The following is a 6,657-nucleotide window of genomic DNA, read 5'->3' as shown; positions in this document are numbered from 1 at the left end:
CTAGTGAAAATGAGCAAAATTAGCCTTGACAGCTGCAAGGAAGCCAGAAGTGGCAAGAGATCAGGGGAGGCAAACCTTGGAAGTGCCCTGTTGCTGAGAATAAAAAATGTAACATGCTTCATGCCTTAGTATTAGTTACAGTCATTTTGTGTGTATGCTTCTCTAATATAAGACAGAATACACTGGAGTAAGACATTTTATTTTATACTCCTCAGACACAGTTGTGAATAACTAAGTCATGCCGGAAGATTTGATGTAGAAATGTATAGGCTTAGAATCTCCAGCTTTCTCTCCGTGAGAATGAACTCTCTCAAACATTCTCAAGACGCATCTTGTAGAAAGATCATGAAGAGTATGACCTCTGTATTTCTTCAGATACTTCTGGTTTTGAGTGACAAAAACACCTGACAAGTTTGCTTTTGACCCTTAGCAAGAAGTCCAAAGGAGAAGAAAGCTACGTGTTTGCTCGGCAGCACAATATGCATCTATGCTGTTCATCGCTTTCTCATGGTAGCAAAATGTCTCCCGCAGCACCAGCCATCACACCCACATTCCTGGCATCACACACATACATCATGGCAGTTATTAGGGTCCGCCTATAAATGTTGCTCCTAGTATTTCCCCCCTACCAAAGATAAGATCTCACTTTAGCCCAGGATGACCTGGAACTCACTCTGTTGCCCCAGGCTGGCCTTGTACTCATGGCCATCCTCCCACCTCAGCTTCCCAAATGCTGGGACTAAAGGCGTGTGCCACCATGCCTGGCTGTTCCTAGTATTTGTTCACTCATACATTCATTCCTTACATGAAGTGTTTTCTGAGTACTGCTATGTGCCTGATACTAAACTTGGCTGTGGATCTCGAAAAGATGCTTGAAACACACAGCAGAAAGAGATACCAGGTATTTCTGCTCTTAGGCAAGCTAAGACCTCTGTGGAAATCTTCCAGAGCTTCTTCTTATGTTTCATGAACAAGGAATGCACACATGTTCCTTTTAATTCAATAACTGGGTAGCTGGAGAAAATTCCAACCTTAGACCAGTCATAACTATTGCTGAGACTAGCGTGTGTGTGTGGGGGTGCCCTTCTCCAGGAGCAAACAGCCTTCTTCATTTCACCTGCCAGCCTCTACATTAACTCCTCTGGGAAACATATTTATTGAGCATCTTCTAGTTAGGTATGAATTGGACACTGGAAACAGAAAGATGCGTGAGATACGGGTGACGGAAAATGAAAATAATGCAAACCACTGATTCTAACATGATCAGTTAGTATCTTGTTTTGTGACCTTAAGGAAGGCAGTTTGTTTTGGCTCATGGGGTTGCGGGGACGTCTTGGCAACAGGAGGGCAAAGCGTGCATTGCAGTGCGGCAACTGGGCAGGAAACAGAAGGCGAACAGGTAGTGGGGCCCCAGTCACAAAACCTCTAGGCCCAAGTCCAGTGATCCACCTCAAGTAAGGCATCAATTCCTAAAGGTTTCACAGCCTTTCCAATCAGCACTTCTATCTAGGGAAGAAGTGTCCAAACACAAGAGTCTATGGGCCACGTTTCACATTTAAACCACAACAGGATACAACATAAGATGGATTGGGTGATTGTTGCAGTCAGGTTCGCATTGCTGGCAGATAACACCCGACCAAGAGCAGCTTGTGGGAGAAAAGGGTTTATTTTGGCTGACAGACTTGAGGGGAGGCTTCATCATGGCAGGGGAAATTATGGCACGAGCAGAGGGTGAACATCACCTCCTGGCCAACATCAGGTGGACAACAGTGACAGAAGAGTGTGCCAAACACTGACAAGGGGAAGCTGGCTATAACACCCATAAGCCCACCTTCAACAATACGCTATTTCCAGGAGGATCCAATTCCCAAATTGCCACCAGCTGGGAATGTAGAATTCAGAACGCATATGTTTATGGTAGACACCTGCATCAAACTGCCAGTGATATTGGAAGCAGAGAAAAGCCCAGAAGGAGTTGTGTACTTCTGAAGCAGAGAATAGGGGATGGACGGAGATGAATGAAAACGTTCTAGAAAAGGGAATGCTGCAGTAGGCCCTTCAGGGAACATGGGATTCCACAGAGCGTGGGCTGTTGGAAGGAGAGAGGTAGTGGATGCTCAGGAGGCTCTGAGCTAGTTGCAGTGACCACTGGTCCCTCAGTCGCCCTGTACAATTCACCCTTTTCCCTAGAGCTGAGTGTTGACTATTCCTGCTGCTGATGCAAACGGAGTGGGTAAATAAGCTGTGTCTCATTTTACTCCGGAATCTCTTCCCTTTACAAAGTCTTCTATTAAAGTTATAATCTCAAACCAGGAGTGGTGGTGCACGCCTTTAATCCCAGCACTCAGGAGGCAGAGGTAGGTGGATCGCTGTGAGTTCAAGGCCACCCTGAGACTACACAATGAATTCCAGGTCAGCTTGGGCTAGAGTGAGACCCTACCTTGAAAACAAAAATAAATCAATACATAAAGTTACAATCTCTTCACCCTTTCCTTGCCTTGCCAAACAGAGAAATAGGAAGGTTAAAGTCCTCCAATTGGTGCCGAAAGATCTGACCAGTGAAATTATTGGAGGGGAGGGGACGCTTCGTCTCATTGTTCATTTCTAACTGTCACCCTCGCTTCAGCGACTTTACTGGCACGGCAGGGTAGACAAGGAGCACAGCCTGTTCACACAGACAGCTCTCCAGCTATAAGCTCCACCGCTCAGAAAAAGGGGGAGACCTAGGGTGCCCCATGGGATCCATGAGAGGGCTTTAGGGGTAGCCATCCTGGTCTGCCCGCATTTAATCTTTTTTTTTTCTGATTTATTTTTATTTATTTATTAGAGAGAGAATGGGCACACCAGGGCCTGTACACACTGCAAACGAACTCCAAACGCATGTGTCACCATGTGCATCTGGCTTACATGGGACCTGGAGAATCAAACGTGGGTCCTTAGGCTTTGCAGACATGTGCCTTAACTGCTAAGCCATCTCTCCAGCCCTCTGCCTACATTTTAGAGAAGTCCCAACAGTGCCAGACAAGGCAGGCTGCCATGGTTCCCCATCCTCTGAGTCCAAGAACAACTGGCTATTCTTTTTCACAAGCCTAGTTCCTCTGTACGCAGTGGGTAGGGGCCAACTTCTGAAATGTTGGGCCCTTCCTTTCTCTTCCCTTCCTTTCTCTTCCCTTCCCTTCCTTTCCTTTCCTTTCTCTTCCCTTCCCTTCCTTTCCCTTCCCTTCCCTTCCCTTCCCCTCCCTTTCCCTCCCTTCCCCTCCCCTCCCTTCCCCTCCCTTCCTCTCCCCTCCCTTCCCTTCCCTTCCCTTCCCTTCCCTTCCCTTCCCCTCCCCTCCCTTCCCCTCCCTTCCCCTCCCTTCCCCTCCCCTCCCCTCCCCTCCCCTCCCCTCCCCTCCCCTCCCCTTCCCTTCCCTTCCCTTCCCTTCTTTCCTGGTTCTTTATTCTGATACTAGGGATAGAAACCAGGGCCTTTTACACACTAAGCAAGTGTTGTACCCCTAGGCTCCAGCTTAAGCCCTTTTCTGAATGTGTCCATGAGCCCGTATATAGAAGGCCCCTTAGCAAGCATGGATTGTGACAGCTGACCTGAGAGAAACCAAGTGACATAATCTGGTCCTACACAACTCTATTCTGAGTCTGACTCATCAAAATCCCCTCTTGAGGGAGAAGGATTTGTGGTCTTAGGGTGTGTTTAAGGAGATAAGGAGAGATTACCTCTGACAGTTTGATTCGACCTAAAGACATTGTAGCTCAATGCGTGTGTGTTAATGCACGCACGGTTTTGATACAGGCATTCACAACAGTGCCCAAGCTTGCCTCGAATTCGCAGTCACAAGAAAAAACACTTGTGATGCCCTTAAAAGGCAAACTTTGTGTGTGGTCTTGCGAGGGACGTCTTCAGTTGTGCAAAGTGTTGAATGTGCCGCTTGGCAGAAATTGAAGTCCTCATGCAAGTGCCGGCCGCTTATACGAGAAGAGACGCCAAGTCCCCTAAGCAATTGTGGACAAACAAGAGTCCTCCGCTCTGTGCTCACACACGCCAGGCAGCCAGGTCCGCAGGGAGCTATGAGGAGCAGAGCATTCAAAGGCACTGACTCTTCCATCCTCCACGTGACTGACATTTACAAACGTGGCTCCTGAGGATGAATTCACTCTGAATCCCAAATTCTGTAGACTTGTTTCTCAATGTATTGTTTTAAATTTGTGTGTGTGTGTGTGTAAGCATGTGTGTGTATACATGTGTGTGTGTGTGGGGGGGGGATTCATGGTGAGTCTGTGGAGGTCAGAGGATAGCTTCAGGTGTCATTCCTGGTCCTCTTCTTTGCTGGAGGCAGAATCTATTGTTCTTGTTTCATGCTGCCTTCACCAGGCTAACTGGCCTGGCCTGCTGCCTTCCAGGAAATCTCCTTGTACCTTTTCATTGGAGGGGTACTGGGAGGGGTGGAGGGGCACTGGGAGGGGTGTGGCTTTTGCAGGGGTTCCACTGACCCAAGCTCAGGTCCTCATGCTTGCACAGCGAGAGCTCTATCCGCTGATCCATCTCTCCAACCCTGTCTCCAGCTTTTCATGCGGAGAAGTGACAATCAGTACAAATGAACACGTCTAGAAATACTGTTTTATAAAGCACAGACAATGAACAGTGCTATTCTAATAATTTTTTTGTTTAAGCTTAGCTATGTTTGTACTTATATGTTTGTATATTTATAGAAAACTATAAATATATCAAAGTACATCTTATGCATGCTTACTTCTTTCCATTTTACTCTTTAGCTGTACACATTTGGCGTATGAACAGTAATTTCTTTTGGGTTTTGCCCAGACTAGGCTGGCCTGGAATTCACCATGAAATCTCAGGCTGGCTTCAAACTCATAGTGATCCTCTTACTTCTCCCTCGCAGGTCCTGAGATGAAAAGTGTGTGCCACCGTGCCCAGCAGCAGTAATTAAAAAAAATTTAATGTGTGAATTTTAGATTTTCAAAATAGTTGCAAGGAAAGTAGAGAGTTCTTGTATGTTTCCTCACCAGTATGCTCAGCTGTTAACTTTCTATAGAAAGATGGTTCCTTTATCTCACAACTGGCAGGCCAATGCTGACATATCAGTATAACTATAGTTCATGCTTTCTTCCAGCTTCTTTAATGTGTTCTTTCGGTTCTAGGATCCCAGCCCAACATCACACTACGTTTTATCACCATGTTTCTTTAGGCTTCTCGTGACAATTTTTCAGACATCTTTCTTAGATGACCTTGACAGTTGTGAGCAGGTCTGATCAGGTGTTTAGTGGAATAACCCTCAATCTTAAGAAAAAAAAAAAATACAATTTTTTTTTTTTTTTTTCCTGAGGGCTAGACTGAGAAAGTAGGTTTTTTGGAAGGCAAGGTAAAGACCATAGAGATAAAGAACCATTTCCATCATATCATGTCAAGGTCAAGCACCAGCAATATGACTTATTTCTGTTAATGCTAACCTTGACTGCATGGCTGAGGAAGTATTTGTTCGGATTTCTCTGCTGAAAAGTTACCCCTGCACATGCATCTCCTCTCAGTTTTGGGCAGTGTAGTTGGAGGAGTAGAAATGTGGCATTGAGTGAAAGAATGAGATAAATACCTGCCTTCAATAACTCATTTACTTAGAAAGTAGAAAACAGTGAAGAGAATCGTTTTTTAGTCACTTTCTAAAAGACAATTCAGATAGTGCCTTTAAAGAAAATATACGGGAAGTGTTTTAAAAAGCTTTTTGTATGTGAGTTTTTCATATGTGTGTGAGTGTGTACATGGCACATACATGTGTGGAGAGAATAGAATGACTTTCAGATCAGTTCTCCCCTTCCCTCCTCATCTAACAACTTTCATATGCCTGCCCACCTCACTTGAGGCAGGGGTCCTCTCTCTGGACATCACTCCACCATTGTTCCTTGCTGTGTGCTTCAGGGAAATGCTTCTGCTTTCAATTCTAAGTGTGCTGGGAGTCCAGAAACCTGCCATGGCTTCTGCCCCCCCCCCCTTAACACAGGGTCTGGGGAGGATTGAGCTCCCGTGTGAGGAGCAAGTGTGTTAACCACTGAGCCATTTTCACAGCTGACATAAATATTTTTGCGTGTGGTTTTTCGAGGTAGGGTCTCACTCTAGCCCAGGCTGACCTGGAATTCACTAGGTAATCTCAGGGTGCCCTTGAACTCACAGTGATCAGTGATCTTCCTAGTTTTGCCTCCGGAATGCTGGGATTAAAGGCATGTGCCACCACGCCTGGCCTGACTTTTTTTTTTTTTTTAATTTCTGCACATGTAAGAGGATGCCTTGGACTTGCTATCAGATGGTTATTGGATTCCCATGAGGGGAGAGATGTCAAAGGAAGTGGCAAGGGCTAAGTGGAGGTCACCACTTTTCTCTACAAAACCTGAAACTTGACAACAGTGTGAAAGTGACAATTTCTTATGACTTTTCATGTTTAACCAACTCTTTTTAAAAATTATTTTATTTAATTAATTTATTTATTTTATTTTTATATATGTATATTTTTATTTTTCTGTTTTATTTATTGATTATTTTTTATGAACAACTTCCATGATTATAAACAATATTCCATGTTAATGCCCTCCTGCCCCCAATTTCCCCTTTGAAACTCCATTCTCCATCATCTCTCCAACCCTCTCAATCAG

The sequence above is a fragment of the Jaculus jaculus genome, chromosome 4, assembly GCF_020740685.1.
Source record: "Jaculus jaculus isolate mJacJac1 chromosome 4, mJacJac1.mat.Y.cur, whole genome shotgun sequence".
NCBI classification, from domain to species: domain Eukaryota; kingdom Metazoa; phylum Chordata; class Mammalia; order Rodentia; family Dipodidae; genus Jaculus; species Jaculus jaculus.
Note: the sequence above shows the minus strand (reverse complement) of the source record.